Source organism: Rhinolophus ferrumequinum, chromosome 21 (assembly GCF_004115265.2).
Source record: "Rhinolophus ferrumequinum isolate MPI-CBG mRhiFer1 chromosome 21, mRhiFer1_v1.p, whole genome shotgun sequence".
NCBI classification, from domain to species: domain Eukaryota; kingdom Metazoa; phylum Chordata; class Mammalia; order Chiroptera; family Rhinolophidae; genus Rhinolophus; species Rhinolophus ferrumequinum.
The window spans coordinates 18,665,827-18,684,783 of NC_046304.1; the positions used below are offsets into that span (position 1 = coordinate 18,665,827).

At 39.1% G+C, this 18,957-nt stretch overlaps 1 protein-coding gene and 1 non-coding gene across 4 annotated transcripts in view; one reads left to right on the forward strand and one right to left on the reverse strand.

Annotated features, from left to right (window-relative positions):
• Nucleotides 1-1,330: 1,330 nt before the first annotated feature.
• Nucleotides 1,331-18,957, forward strand: part of FAM222B (family with sequence similarity 222 member B) — a 54,029-nt gene continuing 36,402 nt past the window's right edge. The window contains exon 1 of one of the 3 annotated variants that reach the window (XM_033089707.1): nt 1,331-1,651. The gene's annotated coding sequence lies outside the window, so the exon portion shown is untranslated. Of the gene's footprint in view, nt 1,652-11,294; nt 11,605-18,957 lie in introns of those variants that run through there. The other 2 variants (XM_033089703.1, XM_033089705.1) reach the window with 2 other exon arrangements.
• On the reverse strand, nt 8,451-8,524 carry TRNAT-GGU (transfer RNA threonine (anticodon GGU)). The gene has a single exon. It is a non-coding gene; the product is annotated as a tRNA-Thr (tRNA).

Here is an 18,957-nt window from a genome sequence, read left to right on the forward strand (position 1 = left end):
CACCACCTGCTCTGTTAGCTATTGTATTTTATGCTATATATGTCAAGATAAAATTGCCTAGGTGGGAAGCAATTCATGCATGAGATCTACATCTTTGTGTAAATTTGCTTTTCTAAGGATGGGATTATGCCAATTTATACACTGCACAGCAACATATAGCTCTGCATGTAAAAGTCACAAACATCTGATAAGAAAAAATCCTCAGTTACCCAGGTGCTTCAGGAAATAACCTTAGCTTTCTTAGTGACTTGAGAATTCCATTATGTGCATTTGTATATATCTTCTCGCCTCTTTTTACAGAATTAGTAACATTAGTAACAAGCAGGCTGCATTGCCTCCAGAATCATTGTGATATTAGGTTGGTGCAAAAGTAATGAGGTTTTTAAAAGAAAAAAAATTGCAAAAACCACAATTGCTTCTGCACCAACCTAATAACTTCATTTTCAGCATATACAACCTTTACTCTAGGGCCTATTCTTGCTTCTTTCCAAAAATGAGGAAAATTTTCCTTAATCTAAGACTAGGAGTTCAAACATTCAAATCAGATACTGGGATCAGGCCTAGAAGTAGAGAGAATTTAACCTTTCACAAAAAAAAAAGGAACTTTTCCTTCTCCTTTTGCTGCTTCTCCTTTTTTTTTTTTTTCCCTTACATTATATCTTGGTCCCTATCTAATTTCTGAATTAGGGGAGACTGGGCTGAAGGTGGGTTGGAAGAGTCATGGTGACAAGGGGAGATTAGTCCTGTACCTTCTCTTCCCTTTGACTGCCTGCATTGCCTGTAGCTTTTAAGTTTGTGTAGTTCAATTCCCAGGACTCAAATGAACTTGGTCTCTTGTTGGGCTAATCAAGGCAGCACAGTGGTCTAGGGGCTGATAGTCGGGCTTCCTTGTGCTAAAGTTCTGGTTTTCCTTTATGAGTTTGCAAAAGGGTCAGGCTCCACAGTGAGAGATGGAAAGCAGGGATTAGCTTGCAAGTCCCTCAGTGGCACATGAGATGCCTGGAACATTTTCGCCCAATAAACAGTATGCTTCTGATAAATGGACTGAACTTAGCACTGTGTTACAATGCACTCCAGATGCAGTCACCTGCTAGACAAGGTCCCCAGTGCTTCTGAGTATCTCCTGGCCAGTAGTGTATTCTGGGATGTCAAAGTTGCCTGATACACAATTACCCCCAATGCACGCTAGATGTGATCGTCTTCTTGAAAGAAACCTAAATTTATTATTAGTGGTCACCTCCAAGCACCTGAATTCAGGCCTTTAAGTGCAAGTGAGATCCAGAATCTTGCAAGTGCCATCAAGTCTATGGCCCCTTATGGATCTAAGAGTTTAGTAACCTAGGCAAGGTATTCCAGAGGCCTCAGCCCTGGGGCAGCCGCCAGAGCCTTTAAGCTTAACAAGTCTTCGAGGCCAGCGGCCATGTCCACTTGAGACCAGGGAATCAGGCACTGAAGAAGACGCCCCCGGAGCGGACTGCGCAGGCGCAGGCTGCCCGAGAGGGCCCCGGCACGCCAGGCTGCGCAGGCGCAGAAGCCGCTCCCGGCGAGTCCCGACGGCGGCGGCGGCGATTGAGGGGCTGGGGCGTGGAGCTGCTGTGGCGGCGGCGGTCGGCAACCGAGCAGCCATGAGGGCCGGGCCCAGTCACCGACAGTGAGTGGTGGTGGAAGGGGTTTGGGCGACGGGAGGGAAGGGGGGGTTGGCTTGGAGGAAGGATACTCGGACTTGGGCGGGGGGGGGTGGGCTCTGTCAGAGGCGAAGGGGCGTGGGGGAGGGACAGTTTGAGTTGATGACGAGAGAATTTGGGTCATGGGTGGGCAGATCGTCGGCCCCAGGGCTGGACAGCTTGTCAGAGGAAAGGGGATACGCGCTGCAGAGTGAAGGAACCCACGGCAGGGAGAGTGTCCCGCGCTTCCCCGTTTGTCATCGTCCCTTCCCCCAGGACCTTTCGGTCGCCTCTCCCTTTCCGCTTCTTTCAGAGAATGGTCGTGGGGGGAGGGTGGTGGAGGATGAAAGCCCTGCTAGAGCTGAAGAAGCCAACTCTGATCCAGGCGGGGAAGGGCCGGTCGCCCGGAGTGATAGGCTCCTCTGGGTAGAGAATGGAAGTCGGGAGCCCTCTGTTTAAAGCTGGGAGAGATCTAGAGAAAAGAGCTAGGGGCTTAGAGTCTGACAGTTTCGAACCCACGTCCGTCACTGAAGAGCCGAGATAATCTTGGGCAGGTCCCACTTAACCTTTCTGAACCTCTGGAAGATGTAGTGCTTAAATGGGCTATTGCAGGCGTCATGTATGTGATTGAGATTGCTTATGAAAATTGTAAATTATCAGTACTAAGCTGATGTTACTGTATCACTAACAGTATTCCTGGTTTTTAGGCCTTACCGTTATTAATGGAATGATTGATTTCTTTGTCAAGGCGAAGCATATTGTTTGTAAAACCTCAGTAGGCACATAACGTGCTTTCTACCTACCGTGCTTCCCCGGAAATAAGACCTAGCTGGACCATCAGCTCTGATGCGTCTTTTGGAGCAAAAATTAATATAAGACCCGGTGTTATATTAGACCGGGTCTTATAATAAACTAAGACCGGGTCTTATGTTAATTTTTGTTCCAAAAGACGCATTAGAGCTGATGGTCTGGCTAGGTCTTATTTTCGGGGAAACAGGGTGGGCCCAGCAGATGATGTGCAGAAATACCAGTTTGTTCTGTAATGTGACAAATTAGCCATCAGAGTTGTGTGGGAAAAAATACCACAGCCTCAGGCATTTTCACAAATGGTATGTAGCTCTTTACCCGAGAGGAAGGAAATAAAGAATGGAGGGCCAACCTGTTAAATGCTTTCTGAACATAGCTCACTCAGGTTCATTCTTTTGTAACGCAGCTAATACTAATGTGCTTTATTATGAGTTGAGAAAACTAGTTTGAGACAAGCTGGAAGGGCTGCACAGTGAGGGATGTGCAAATACAATTTGTTATTTTTAAATTGTACAAAGAGCTTTTCTTTACAAAGGGGTCTCTGCTTGCTCTCGGGCCCCGGCTCTGTTTTAGAGGTCAGATAAGCACAGAGCAGCAGCTTTTCAGCTCTACTTTTTGTTATTCTGGAACTTCCAGGGTGGAGTGTCAGAGAAAGACCTCTGTACAAGAGCCCAAGAGGAGGCTGGTTCTTTCTAATGGGCTGAAGGAGCACTTCTGAGGCTTTGTTATGTTGTTCTTGTTGTTTAGGGTAGACAAAGCAGAGGACAGAGTTAAACTGTATGCTGCCAGAGAGAGAAGATGGCTTTCTAGCCACAGCTTTTGAAAGAGATGTGAAATTCCTTTCAAAAGGGTAGAAAGAGATGACGGATGCTTCAGCTTTGCTGGCTCTGAAGATTGAGAGCTTGAAATGGTGAGGCCTTTTGGAAATTAGTGAGTGATCTGTCTTTCATCTGAGCAAAGGTAGGGAGTGGCTATACTAGATCCTTAAAGAGTCTCGGATAAAGAAAATGAGTTATAGGAATGAGGGAAATGAACCCTAGTTGTCTTTAACTTCTCTATGTGGTAAAACGTGTTTTACCTCTCTTTCCTGAAAATGGACAGTGATACATCATTTTTAACTTGGCTCTCCCAATAAATTCTCTGACACTGATTATTCTTTTTTAGAGGCTAGTTTGAAAAAGGAAGCATTTGTCATGGTTGTCATAGGTCATTTACAGAATACAAATTTATTCTGTCTTTGACTATCACGTGGAAGATGAAGTAGAGGTACAGAATGTTAGAGGTGCCCTAGACATTTTATTTTTAATAATTGGATGTCTATTTTTAATTTCGGTAATGCATTTTTTCCTCTATTGGACATTTCCATCGGTTCAAACAAGTCCATAAATGCCATCCATGTTACATTAAAATGATAGAGGTTTGTTCAGCTGTGATGAGAATTTCCTGTCCATCCATTCTTCTATTCTCTTTCCTATCTGTGGTTACTTTTACATAGTAGATGACTTACCAAATGTGTCGTTTCCCCTGGGGGAGAGAAAGAGGACGGTCAGTGTTTTGATTGCCTGGTTTGGGAGCAGTCTGTCTCAAGTGGGGACCCGACATAGCAAGGGCTAAAAAAAATGAGGTTTACTAGTTCATTTTTATTCTGATAAAATGAATCCCTGTTTTTAAAAAAGCATCTCAGGGCTCAGGGAAAACTTAAAAACAGTCTATTTAAAAACAAAATGATGGTGTTTTATCTCCATCTCTTTTTTACTGAGGATATTTGCTTGCAAACAGAGTCATCATTTCTTAAGAGCCCTTCTGATCTTGCCACCCATCCCATTTCTTAACTGAAGTCTCTTGTGATATTTTCACAGCTGTTAATTAATAATAGAGCACAAAGGTTTTTTTTTTTTTTTTTTTGGTCATTTGTTTGGTTTTTGATAGAGTGCTAACAACTTTAAAGGAGGATTGACTATATGAGAACATGGTAAAAAGGAAAAATAAAGAGGAGAATGTATTTAATTTAGTGAATTTGTAGGTTGGGTCTGATATTTGGAGGGTAAAGAATTCAAGAATGTGTATGTGCCTTCTGAGGACCAGGGTTTGCTTACTGTGTTTAATACAGTAGTTGGCATGAAGTAATTGCTCATTAAATAGTTGATGAATGAAAAAAATGAGAAGCCACATGAACATCAGCAAACATGGGTTCAAATCTTCTGCAACTTTGTGTGTCTTTGAATGAGCTTACCTATATGTAAGCTTACCTCAGTTCCTTCATCTTTAAAACGAAAATAATAATACTTACTTCAGGGGTTTGTTGTGAGGGTTCAGTGTTAAAATGGCTGCTGACCAGAGTGGGAAATGAGTGTGAAGTTACTACATGTGCATAAAGTGTTTAGAATAGTCCCTGATACTTGCTAAATGCTGAATAAATACTAATCATCACTAGTGTTTATTGGACACACTCTTTGTGTCCCAATCTATGCTGGGCAAAGATGATTATGACATCGCCCCTGCCCTCTGGGCGTTCACAGTCTGGTGGAGGAAACAGAAATATAACAGAAATATGCAAAGTAATTATAATAGAATGTAATACCTTATTTCGTCAAACCTGTGGTGCCAGGGATTGTAAGGCTGACCATTATTTTACACACCACTGAGAAGAAATGCTGCTAATGAAACTGGCGTGCCATCAGTTACAAGCTGTATTCTGTTTTCAGAGAAATGTGGGGCGAGTATGTCTCAGAACTGCTGAAGTACAGTGAGTGCCCTACTACAGGCAGATGTAGCTTGTTACGATGGAAGGCTGGGTACAGGTGTTGTCAGTAAAGGCCTCCTGCATTGCACCTGCATGATAGGACCTCACAGATGGACAATTGAGGAAGATAGGGCATTCCAAGCAGACAGCAAAGTCAAAATGGGAAGGGAGAGGGCGTTATTGATGTGTAGGTACCACCATATCAGGACAAGCAGGAGGAGGAAATGAGCTAAGACTTTGGCAGAGTAACATTGTATAATGCAGCAGAGCAGGACAGGAAGCTTGGAACATTTTCAGAAGAGACAGCCTAATTCTTGGATTTAAACTCCTAAAATATTATAGCAACTCTAAAAACATGATTCTAATATAAAACATTGGGAAGTGAGAGTGAGTGTGAGAAGCAAAGTGGCCAGGGGAAGGGCTGCTGACCAGAGTGGGGTGTAAGTGTGAAGTCAGTACTCGTGGTGAGAGGTGAATGCAGAGGTGTTTCATATTTATTTCTGTCTTTTCGCTGCCTGTCAAGGTCTTGATTATGTTCCTTTCAGAGCTTTGTAACTCAGAGAAAAGGAATACAACTCGAGAGGAAAAATGCTAAATTTTCTTTATTAAAGATGCATCTCCGATTTTATGACTCAGTTATAAAATTGTGATTTGGTACAGCACTGGATTGTACTGTTCTATGGGAAAATATAGGTAATTCAAGGAGTGATAAAAGACTTATTCAGTTACTAATTTTCTGGTAACTAACCCTGAAGGCAGTACGGAAAAATACGAAAAACTAGAAGTAACCTAAGCATGAAGTGTCTTTTCTTTTCACCAGCGAGCCAAAACTGGGCTTGAATCTCTTACGCTTATTGGACTCTGATCTCACTGAAAAATGTTGGAGTTGATCCTTTTAGCAGTCAAGTTCAGCAGACATTGTGCTGGGCACTGGGATATGAATGACATATTCTTGTTTTTCAAGAGCTCACATTTTAATTGGACACTAACATGAATAGTTATGAATCAGTACAATAAGGGGTATCACAGAGATCTGTAGTCAGTGCTGTGGGGGCAAGAGAAGGTTGGAGGCTTCCTAGAAGAGTCAGTAGGATCTTGAAGGATGAATACAATGTGGCTGCTTCAACAAAAAGATTTGAGAGGGTCGTGTTTCAAATGCAGAGGACAGCTTGCATAGGCTGCAGAACTATCAGGGTGTAGACCTGTGCATGGGCCCGTGGTTTAATGTGGCTAGATCAGGGGTTTGAGGAAAGAATTGGAAGGCAGTGAGGTGAAATATGGGTTTGAGCCCAGTTGTGGATGGCCTTGGGGAGGGGGCTCAATTTTATTTTGTAGGTGCTGGGGAGTCATGGGAGAGTTTTAAACTAGTTAAGAAATACTTTGTTCAAAAGTAGCACCGTGGACCCAGAAACAACTATTTAAGGAGGGGGAAAAGTAACACCATTGACAGTGTGGCAGTTAGATTAGAAAAGGTGAAATTGGCTGCAGGGAGACTAGTTGGCTGTGAGATTGATGAAACGATCATTTGAGATATGATGACCTCAATGACATTGGTAATGGCGGAATTATAGACGGATTGAAGAGCTTCTTAGGAGACTGACGAGAAGGATCTATTGACTTTATGTTGGGTAGTGTGTAAGGGAGAAGGGGTTGTCAAAGCTTGATTTGAAATTACTTGCTTGGGCAAGTATGTGGATGGTGACATCATTAACCGTGGTAGGGAATCCAGGAATAGGAAGCTGTGACATGGGAAGGGAAAATGAGTTTGATTTTGGTACATTCGATTTGAGGTGTCTGGGAAATCTAGGAGCAAATGTCCAGTAGGTTTCTGTTTATTCGGGTCTTGCGTTCAGTAGGAAGGTTTAGAATGGAGATGCCGGTCTAGAAATCAGTAGGGTGTAGGTAAAAGTCCTCATGACCACCTTGTGAGTCTGAGATCCACATGCTTTCTGTGTTGTGTATTCACATCATCTGGAGAGATTGGCTTTATGGGAATATGACACTCAGTACCTTCTCTGTAGTAGTTCATATAATGCCAATCCTTTTCCTTATTTTTCCATTTTTTAATCTGCTATACACTTGGCTTAAATGAACAGTTTTTAGATTATAAAAAAGAATAAAACACAAAAAACCTTTCACCTTAATGGAAAGAATAGTATTACTTTTAATTAAATAAGGATACCATTCATGCTTAAAATAAAAGCACATACAGGTTTGTAAAATTTTCAGTGAAAGGAAATTATTGTGCCTGTCAGCTGTACATCTTTTCTTATTCTCATTGGTTTACCAGACTTAGAAAAACTGTCTTTTCTCACATGGGTCCCTTTATAAATAAGGGGGCAGGGGGAGGAATCTGTTCCATTGAATGCCTCAGATTAGAAACTAAGTGAGTTTTATGAACCAGAACCTCAGATTTGAAGACCGCAGGACAGTTTTGAACCAGTGATGCTAGGTTAATTCAGAATTGGGATTGGTAACTCAAGCCAACTATGTCCAGTCTTCTGCTACCCCACAGCTGTTTCACCAATTAGGTAAGAACTGAAAACACTGAAATAAATATACCTGATGGTAAGCAGAAGATATACATGCCGTTGTTGCTTTTCTGAAGGACAGTTTGGTATAATTTAGGTGCTTTTTTATAGTTCATGATTTTGAAATAGAAGCAGAGATGTATTTTATGAAAGGAAGAAATATGCAGAGTATCTAAAGTTGTTGGTAGATTTTAGCTAAGCTTTTTTAATATTGACATTAAACAGATGTCTGGCTTTGACTGGAGAATCAAAAGCTGGGAATCAAAGCCATCACCAAAGATCTTGACTTGGTTCAAGGCTTAATTCTCCATGCTTCCCTTTTTGCCTTTTCCTTGGGGATTTAATGTTAAAAATAAAAGAATTCTGTAGATATCTTTTTACCTCTTTATTATGGAAAATTTCAAATATATGCAAGAGTAGACAGAACAGTATAAGGAATAATGAACCCTATCACTCTGCTACAATAATTGTCAGCTCATGCCAGTCTTGTACCCTTTACTGATTGTGTATCCCCCCCCGTCCACTAACCCACCCAAAAGATTTTTAAGAAAATCCCAGATATCATAGTTTCATGAATAAATAATTCAGTATATATTTCTAAGAGATATAGACTAAAAGGAAAAAAATCCCACAAAAATTAATAAGCATTTCTTTCTTTCCTTCTTTTCTTCCTTTTTTCCTTCCTTCCTTTCGCGCAGTTCACTGTGGCCCATGCGGGGATTGAACCGACAACCTTGGTGGTACCAGCACCATGCTCTAACCAACTGAGCTAACCGGCCACGCCAAGCATTTATTTTATTTTATTTTTCTCTTGATTGCTTTTAATCTAATTTTTTTACATTTTTTTATTAGTTTCAGGTGCACAAGGCAAAGTAATACTTAGATGTTTATCATTTATATCTCTCACTGTGTGAACCCCCGCCCCGTCCACTACCCCCGACATTGGACAGAGCCGTTACGTTTCCACTGTCTCTTTCTAATGCTGTACTCCACTTCTTGTAAGTATCAAGCGTTTCTTAATATCATCAATTATCCAGTCAGTTTTCACATTTCCCCAGTTATCTCAATAATTTTCCAACTTTTATTTAAAACAGTATTCAAATAATTGTCCATACATTATAGTTTTCATATGTCTCTTTATCTTTGACTCTGTAGTCTTGCCCTCCATCTCCTTATTTGTTTATGGAAGATCTCTCCTTTTTAAAAGCTGCTATCACCTGTTCTTTTGGAGGTCTCTTTTTACAGTATGTCTGCAAAGTAGGACATCCCCTTTTCATCGTCCTTTCTTTCTTCCTGTCATTCAGAACAAAGATTTATGCATTGCTCATTCTGCTAGGAGCTAAGAAGGAAGTAGCTAGTAATATAGCTAATTCCTGCCTACCCAGAATTTATGTCTTGACGGGAGAAACAAACAAGTTAACTGTCATTTATAGACTGTAATGTGTTAAAAGAGTGGTGATAGAGGACCTTGGGGTGCAATGGAAGAAACATGCTAACCCTTAATCCATTTTTATAGGATCAAGAAAGGCTTGTGAATGGTGAAATGGTCAAGGTTTAGCCCTGAAGGAAGAGTTGGAGTTAGGTGAGAAGTTAAGGAAGATTACTGGCAGTAGAAGGCCCATTGTTTGTAAAGTAGGTGAGGAGTGAGGGAAGATTACTGGCTGTAGAGGGACCATTGTTTGTAAAGTACAAGAAGCTTAACGTTGTTTGTTTTAACTATTTGGAATAAACAACATGTCTTAGGAAAATTCGGTTTTCAACTTTATTGTACCAAATAATATTAATACACATCTTTGTACAAAGCATTTTTCTTCCCTTCTGCATTGCTGCAGGAAATCTCAGAGTAGCTGTGCAAGTGAAAAATAAGACCCTTAAAAAATAAACTTAAGATTTCCAATCTTTACAATACCCCCATCATTTTTCTTAAGCATTGGGGAAGCATTTTCCTAATCCATTGAGGTTTTGCTTCCCGGCAGTTGTCATCAGTTTGGCTCAAATAAACTCATTTAAACTTCTTAAAAAAAGAAAAGAAAAGGTAAACATAGGCAGCTAATTCCTACCTGAAAGCAGACACATTTCGGGAATGTTGAAAAAGTCTTGGACAAGCTGATTCTAAAGTTTATATGGAAAGGCGAAGGGACAAAAATAGCCAAAACAATGTTGAAAAAGGACAATAAAGTAAGAAGACTCATAGTACCTGATACCAAGACTTAACTAAAGAGTTACAGTAATCAAGACGGTGTGGGATTGGCAAAAGGATAGATACATAGGTCAATGGACGGAATAGAGTCTAGAAATACAACTATGCTATTAAATATGTCTGTTGGTTTTTGACAGAGGTGCAAAGGCAAGTCAAGAAAGGATAGTCTCAACAACTAGTTGTTGAAATAACTAGATAGCTATGTGCAAAAAGAAAAAAAAGGAAAAAGAAAAAGAATCTCAACCTATACCTCATACTTTATGTAAAAATTAACTACAAATCGATGACAGACCTAAATGTAAAATGGAAAACTATAAAATATTTAGGATAAAACAGGAAATCCTTGTTACCTTTAGTTAGGCATAGAGTTATTAGATACCAACACCAAAAGCAAGCTCCATAAAAGAAATAATAAATTGGACTTCATCAAAATTCATTCTGCAAAAGACACTCAAGTGAATGAAAAGACAAGACACAAGAATGGGAGAAAAGGGGCCAGCCCGGTGGCCTAGGTGGTTAGAGCTCCATGCTCCTAACTCCGAAGGCTGCAGGTTCGATTCCCACATGGGCCAGTGGGCTCTCAACCACAAGGTTGCCATTCAATGCCTCGAGTCCCACAAGGGATGGTGGGCAGTGCCCCCTGCAACTAAGATTGAACATGGCACCTTGAGCTGAGCTGCCGCTGAGCTCCTGGATGGCTCAGTTGATTGGAGTGCGTCCTCTCAACCACTAGGTTGCCGGTTCGACTCCCGCAAGGGATGGTGGGCTGCGCCCCCTGCAACTAGCAACGGCAACTGGACCTGGAGCTAAGCTGTGCCCTCCACAACTAAGACTGAAAGGACAACAACTTGAAGCTGAACGGCACCCTCCACAACTAAAATTGAAAGGACAACTTGACTTGGAAAAAAAGTCCTGGAAGTACACACTGTTCCCCAATAAAGTCCTGTTCCCCTTCCCCAATAAAATCTAAAAAAAAAAAAAAAGAATGGGAGAGAATATTGGTGCAAAAATAATTGCAGTTTAAAAGGTTAAAAAAAAAATTGCAAAAACCGCAATTACTTTTGCACCAACCTAATATTTGCAAATCATGTGTCAGACATAGGACCTGTATCCTGAATGTATAAAGAGCTCAAAGAGCTCAAAATTCATCAAGAAGAAAGCAAATAACATCATAAAAAAATGGATGAAAGATTTGAAGGACTTCATCAGAGAAGATACATGGATGGCAGAGAAGCACATGAACATGAAATGTACTCAACATCTTATTAGAGAAATGCAAATTAAAATCATAATGAGATATGCCATTAGAATGGCTAAAAAACAGTAAAGAAGAAAACTGACTAGATTCTCGATTGGCAAGGATGTGGAACAACTGGAATTTTGGAAAACATTGTGTTAGTTGCTTCTAAAAACATACACTTAGCATATGACGCAATCATTTACCCAATTGAAAGGACAACCTATGACACAAAAACCTGTTACGCGAATATTTATAGCAGCTCTGTTTGTACTTACCCAAAACTGGAAACAACCTGAATGACCCTCAACTTTGGAATGGATAAACCAACTGTGATATAGTCATACAATGGAATACTGCTTAGCAATAAAAAGGAACTATTCATATATGCAGTAACACGAATGAATCTCAAATGCGTTATGGTAAGTGAAGAAGCCAAGCTCAAAAGGCTACTCACTATATGATTGAATTGATATGACATTCTGGGAAACTCAAAACTATAGGGCCAGTGGAGAACAGATCAACGATTGCCTCAGGTTCAGGGTAGGGGGAGTGTTTGACTACAAAGGTGTAGCATGAGGAACTTTTGGGGGGAGGTGATGGAACTGTTCTGTACTTGATTGTGATTTCACAACTGCATTTATTAGAACTGTTAGAACTGAACCCCCCAAAATTAATTTTACTGTGTTAAAAAAAAAAAAGGTCTGAGGGTGAGAGATGTTAAAAGAATTCCAGAAATGTAATTTCCTAAATATATTTGAATTTTTAAGCTTGATTTTATTTCTTTTTTGAATGTATTTTAAGTAATTTAAAAGATACATAGTGAGAGGTCTCTGAGTAGAAATTTTAGATCCTTCAGAATTTATTTTATTTTGAAATGCAGTTGTGTGATCTGATTCGTAAGATTTCAGGAATGCTTTTCCAGTTATTTTCTACTTTGTTAAGTTTGCTTATTTGCCAAGTATTACGCTACGCACCTTTCCTAGTCTCTTCTTCCTGTCCTAGGGCACTGCTGTGTCAGGCTGAAGATAAGTTCTCTACTTCAGTGCATGAAAAAGGATTCACTAGTGAGATTGATCCAGTTATTTGGGGGCCATGTGGATCTCATCCAAAGTCTAGCCAAGCTATCTGATCTCCCAGGCAATACTTAATGGACGGAACCTTGGACATTCAGAATATTGTGGCAGGAGACGTCCTGAATATTCTTGGCAGTTGTATATTACGGCTTCCAGGTGAGTGTGGATTTTCAGGTTTGGGAAGACAGTGAGAACATGGGCTGTGACTTTAGGTCGGCTGAAGCAGGTCCAGTATTGATTAATAGCATTTTCCCCTCTGCCTGGCATCCTCCTCTCTGCTGCTGCTTTCTCAGGAGAGGTGATTTGAACTATCTGCTAGTGTGTCTGGATCATGTCTCTACTCTGCTCTTTTTTTTCACAAGTACTCTGATTTTCCACCGGATCTCAAATTTCTAAGTAAGGACTTTTATTTAATAAAGTAAGGTCATCCCTCTTAGTAAGGAATTGTTGGGTGTCTGGGTGTCTGGGTCTCACCTAAATGTTTTCCTGTTCTTGGGAAATTGTTATTCCAGTTGATCTCTAATCCTTTAATGTTGTTCTCCCCTTACCTTTCTCAAAGGCTATCAAGTGGAAATTGTCTTTACTTTTTTCTCCCACACCTGTGGAGTTGACTGTGTTTATATTCATGGTGGCCTTTCCTTTCTTGCTCTACTGTTAACCCCTCTGTGATATTGTTGCATCACGGTTTCTCTTTCATTTGAATCTTCAATCTTTGTCTTGCTTTCCCTCAACTCCCTGTCTCTACCCAACCCCAGTTGCCGCTCAGTTTTTCTCCTGTTCATAAAAGTAGTTTTCCCCCTGCTCCCTTCACTCTCTCAGCCTATTTATTCCTCAAGCATGTAATTTGATTTTGTCCCTACCACTCCACTGAAACTGCTCTGTTCAATGACCTAATTGTCAAACCCAGACGACGCTTTTCAGTCTTAGTTTATTTTTGCCTCTTTGCTTCTTTAAACTGTGATATTGTCCACTCTCGGTTTTTTTTCCTCTTACCTTCTATTTCTTCTTAGTCTCGTAGTTTCCTTTTCTTCCACCCAGTCCTAAATGTGGTTACATATTTTTGTTGAAGTGTTATAATCTTTTAATGTTTTTGTGCCTCACTTTAGGTAGATTCCTGTTCTCTAAAATCCTACTTCAACTAGGGTTATGAGGAATACATGTACAATGGTGAGTGCCTGAGACTGTTTATAAGGGGCAGGTCCCTCGTCTTGGGTTGACCTTGGCCTTATGATAGATACATCAGTTTTCTCAGCTGTCAAATGAGGATAACAGGACCAGTTTAGCTCAGTGAGTGGTTGTGAGGCATGACTACTAATGAAAATTATAAAACACTTTGGCAGGTTAAAGTGTGATGTGATATAAATGCTAAATAATAGTTCTTTATTGGGATGTTGTGAAAATTAACAACATGGTAGAGGCCTTAAGTTCCTTTTGAGAAAGGTGATAGATATCTTTTTATAAATTTTGTTAGAAAGAACAACTGGCTCAGACTTTGGGAAAAGATTGCTACCTTAAGCTGGAATGTAACAATTATGGAATCATAATGAAACAATTTTTTTTTTAAACAGAATATTTCCAAAGGATTTGTTATAACTTTAGAGGATTTGTATCATTAACGTTCTTTCCATCTTGGCTTTTTGGTTCAAGTGAGTATATGAATGGCACTGAATGACAGTGATAATACTAAATGTTTAAAGGACTGGTGCGGGTGATTTATTTATATTTAAAGCATCACAGCCAAACAGTAGAACTACTCACAAAAAAGCATTGAAAAGCATTTTAATTTATTTTAGGTGACACCGTATAGACACTTTAACAGAGGCTTAGGTGATGGTTGCAGTTAGGCTTTGAAGAGGGCCATGGTACCATTTCAGGCAAAACTAGCACTCCTTGTTCCACACCGGAGTCTAAATATAGAATCGATGGCATCATGTACTTAGAAAATGCTTGAAATTCGAATCTGATGAACTAAACTTTTCTCAGCCTTTAAAGTGGCAGTCAAACAGAGGAAAATTGGGACGTGTTTCTTTTGCTGTCTAAAGTCAATAAGGGAAAACTGAAATGGTTAAGTAGTGGTGCTGACATATGGTCAGAACTTGACTCTGCTGGGATCTTGTGTATTGTTTTTTCAATAGGGACCTATGTATGTATTGTTAATTTTAGAACAAAGTGACATGAGGTTCTTAGATTTACATAGGTTGGAATTGAATCTTTTTTTCTGGAATTTGAGTTCTCCCATAATCCATTACCTCTTTGTATAAAGGACAAATAAAAGGCTTAGGTTTCTTTTCCTCTTTGATGGGAAGACTGTACTTGCTTTTGCAGCACCAGGCATTATTTGCTTTCCTTTTGCATTTGGTGACTGATAAAGGGGTCCCTGAATGGCCTGCTTCCACAGCAAAGACAGTTGAGTAAGCTTACTGTCTTGGAGGTGCTTTACCTCTGTGGTTGTATTTAGACTTTATGTTATTTGCTTCCAGCATCTATCTGCCTTATTCATTGTAGAATCAAGAATTGGCTTCAGCTATTTTATGTTCATAGGTAAAGGTTCATCTTATATTCTTATTTTAGTTTCTTTGGATTTGATTTGCAGTTTTCTTGTGTACATTCTACTTAATAGTTCCCAGTAGATATTCACAAAGCTTCTACCTAAATGTTTTTAGAAATGAATTCCTTATGCTAGGCACCCTTATTTCCCTCTCCCCCCAGCTTTATTGAGGTGTAATGGACAAAATTATAAGATATTTAAAGTGTGATGATTTTAGGCACCCTTACCTATTTTTTTTTTTCCATTCTGAGTTGCCAAGATTTCTCTGGAAGCTTGCAGTTGGCAGTATTATCAAGTCAAAATACCTTTAGGACTATATGGAGAAAGCACTTTCACAACTTCCTAACACGGTGGGATGTATGTAATATTTGACTTTTTATGTATTTTTTCTGTGACTACTAGTTTATGTCCTTTGAAAAATTTCCCTTTTGGTTATTTGTCTTTTTCTTATTGACTTTTGAAAGTTCTTTGTGTTTTGTGGCCATCAACTCGCTTCCATAAGTGTTGCAAATATTCTTTAAGGCTATGAATAGGAAGTAAGAAAGTAGGCTATTGCAGTAAATGCTTATCCAAGATGATATTTGCTTAAAATGTTTGCCTTGGTTATTTGAGCAATGGTAAGCTTCTTTTGTCTCTCTCCTTCCAGAGATGCATAGAAAAAGCTCCTTCTGTCTGAAGTAAAGTGTTGGCTCTGTGTTGGTTATAATTTGCTTTTTCTGGCTGGCAAAGCCGCCTTTTTGTTTTCTGTCTTCTGACAGATTATAGGATTGTGGGGAAACAGCGTCCAGGGCTTTTTCAGGAACTGTGCCATTTTATCTACAGGAGAAGCCATTGGCTTTGGCACTAAAAGAGAATTGGCTCTGCATTTAAAGATGCCAAATCCTACTTGATTCACAAGTTTGCTGTCTCATTTTGTGTGTGTGTGTGAAACCTTTTCAGGATGTTGGCTTTTCATTTTTCTACCATGTGCTACCCCATCAATATGAGATATTAACAACTTGTCCTTTCTCTCCAACTTCCCACCGCCAACATATGCAATCCAAACATCCCAAACCATAGCAAATGACATAACAATCATTTGAGGATTAGGGAAAAATACGCCACACAAATATTTCCATTGTTCTTATGGTGACTTTGAGCTTTAATTCTGGTTTATCAGTTAAAACCTTAGTCTTTCCTATGGAAGCTTGAATTATTTAGGTGTGGAAATGATTTGCCAACCAACATGTCTCTTTACAGAGTGAAAGGTAATTGACAACAAAGTCAAAAACAACAGTGAAAGCTAATTGTCAGGGTTCTCTATCTCCTAACTTGGGACACTTAATTTGTATAAGACAGAGTGCATTTAGGGAATTTCTGCTTACTCATTTTCCCTTGACAGACACACTTTTCTGGGGAGTGTAGTATAATTTATCCTGATTTCTACTGAGAAGTTTTATTGTAATGTAAGCAGTCTTAACTCCAATTGTATCTGTTACCTTCTTGCTTTTTAAACCATGTACAATTGATTTTGAAACCTAGCCAACTAGATATTTTAGCAAATCTTCCACACCCAAGAAGGCCTCATGCCTCTACTTTCTAAAGATAACAGTTTAAAGATACCTTCAAGGTATAGCTTATTTTCATTTATATTAAAGCAGGGAAGATTGTTAATAGGAAAATCAGCCAGTTTGGATAAGCTGGTTTGTCTAGTGGGAATTATGATATGGACACACGTTTTTTCTCCCTGTGCCAGAAATGCTTTCCTTCCTGTTCTGCCCTAGACCCCCAGTCTTGCAAAAGTTGGGGTTTGGTTCTCATGTGCAGTTTTTAAATTGGTGTGTCTCCTCTCACTAGACTAAGTTGCTCATTCATCTTTTTGTCCCTGGGGTCCAATAGAGTTCCTGGTATATGGGAATGCAATAAAAATGTGGTGATGTGAGTGAAAGAATGAATAAATTGAACTCCCACAGATAAGGTGAATGGATTTTACACACTTCCCTCTAGTGTCTGAAATAGAAAGTGTAGCCAGTTTTTAAAAAACAAAAAACAAAAAAACTGTTAAGGGATACCTTGCTATTAAGTTGGTGCATAAGTAATTGCGGTTTTTGTAATTTTTTTAACCTTTTAAACTACAATTACTTTTGCACCAACCTAATACGTTGAAATAGTAGTTCAAGGCATTGCCTTTTTGTTTTTTAACTTTAACACTTGTATTTTCAGACCTGCTGTTTTCTTTAAGTCTAGTGAATCATAAGGTTTCTTATCAAGGTCTATGTTCTGTCTCATGACTGAATTCTGTAAAATGTCCCGGAGCAGGTCTTTATGGGGAAAATACCTTTTTAATAGTGTTCAGCTTGGTAATGCTGATCATTTTTACTGTTGTGTCTTTGTTACGTGATTCTACTGAAAACTATGTATTTATTTTGATTGGAGTAAATTATCAAAGGCAGCTGTTTTTTTTTTTTTTTGCTTGTTATAAATGTCATTAGGGAAATTTGCAAAATAGAGTACTCAACAAATACTGAAGTGCAAACAGTGATCAGTGATCAGACTAGGTAGATAATTACCTAGTTTCAGTCCAGCTCATTGATCTTTTCTTTCTATTTATGAGAGATGATGTGTTTGTTTTATCTTTTAATATATTTTACTAATTAAAAAAGTAAGACATGTCTAACATAGAAAGTCTAAAAACTGTAAAAAATAATCTGTAATTCCACATCTCAGCTAATAAAATTACAAAGTAATACATATTTTTTTTTAAAAGATCAAATAAAACATTTAAAAATTGTCTCCTTCACCTCTCCCTCCCCCTCCTGTCCCCCACTCAGTGGTAAATAAGCACTGTTGACCAATTGGTGTATACACGTCCAGATATTTTTCTTGGAACTATAGCCATATGTATTCATACGTGGTTAAGAAATGGATGTCATTATTTTATAATACAATCTGAAACTTGGTATTTTTAAACTTTTTATTGAGATAAAACATACATAAAAGTATACATAAGTAGACAGCTCAGTGAATTTTCACAAATTGAACATACTTATGTAAATAGTTCCCAGATTAAGAAACGTTGAAGCTCCTCCTATCAATTTATCAATTTGTCCGTGATCCTGTTGAGGCAGAGGAGCTAATTACTTAGTAGTGGCAGAATGAGAAGTTGGTTATTTGTTCTATCTTGAAAATGAATTGAGAAAGTTATTAATGCTTTCCGCTTTGGTGGCTGTTATGAGAACTTGAGTCATTTAAGTGATTTGGGCTATTCTTTTAACTACAAAGTTTACTGGTCTAAATATTTATTGAGGACTTGATTACGTATGCCTTACTGTGCAAAATTGTGAAGGGAGAGATACAAATGCGGATATACTAGCTCTGAGTTACAGCCTAACTTAGGAAGACAAATCACATATTAAACAACAGAACAATTAAATACAAAATTGTATGTGGTAGTGATTCAAAATGGATCATTGCTGACACCATCAAATAAGACTTCATAAGGGAGGTAGAATTGGAGCTGGGTCTTGAAGAATGGGTAGGATTTAAATGTAATGGTTGTAACAGCACAAGTCATGGCAAGAAAGTAGAAATGGAGGAAAAGGATACATGGATAGTGAGCAAGAAGATCAGTCTATTGTGTGGGGAAAACATGCTGAATAAAGGTATGGAGTTAAGTTTGATACCATAGGCTAGTGCCAGGTTATGGAAGATACAACAGCCACAGAGTGGAAACTTGGCTGGATGACACAGGCACCAGTGAGCCACTATGTAGCTTAGTGGAGAGGAGTATTAGAGTTGGAGCCAGAAGACTCAAGTTCTAATTCTGACTTTTCCGTTTACCAGCTATGTCACCTAGAGTAGATCGCTCAACTGCTTTGAACCTCACTTTCTTCATCTGTAAAAATGGAGGAAATTTTCTATTTCATAGGTTTATTATGAAGATAATATTATATATGTATATATAAATTTCTTGACACAGGGCCTTGCACCTAGGAAGTGTGCAATGAATTGACCTGTTTCTGTAGTTCTTAAAGGAGAAGAGCCAAGGTACGAAAGCAGTGGTATGTGGAATAAGGGAGAATAGAAAGAAGTTATAATTACCCCCACAGACGTATGGTAAAGGGGGCTGTTAGGGGACTGGCAAAATAGAAAGAGTACATTTGAGGGGCACG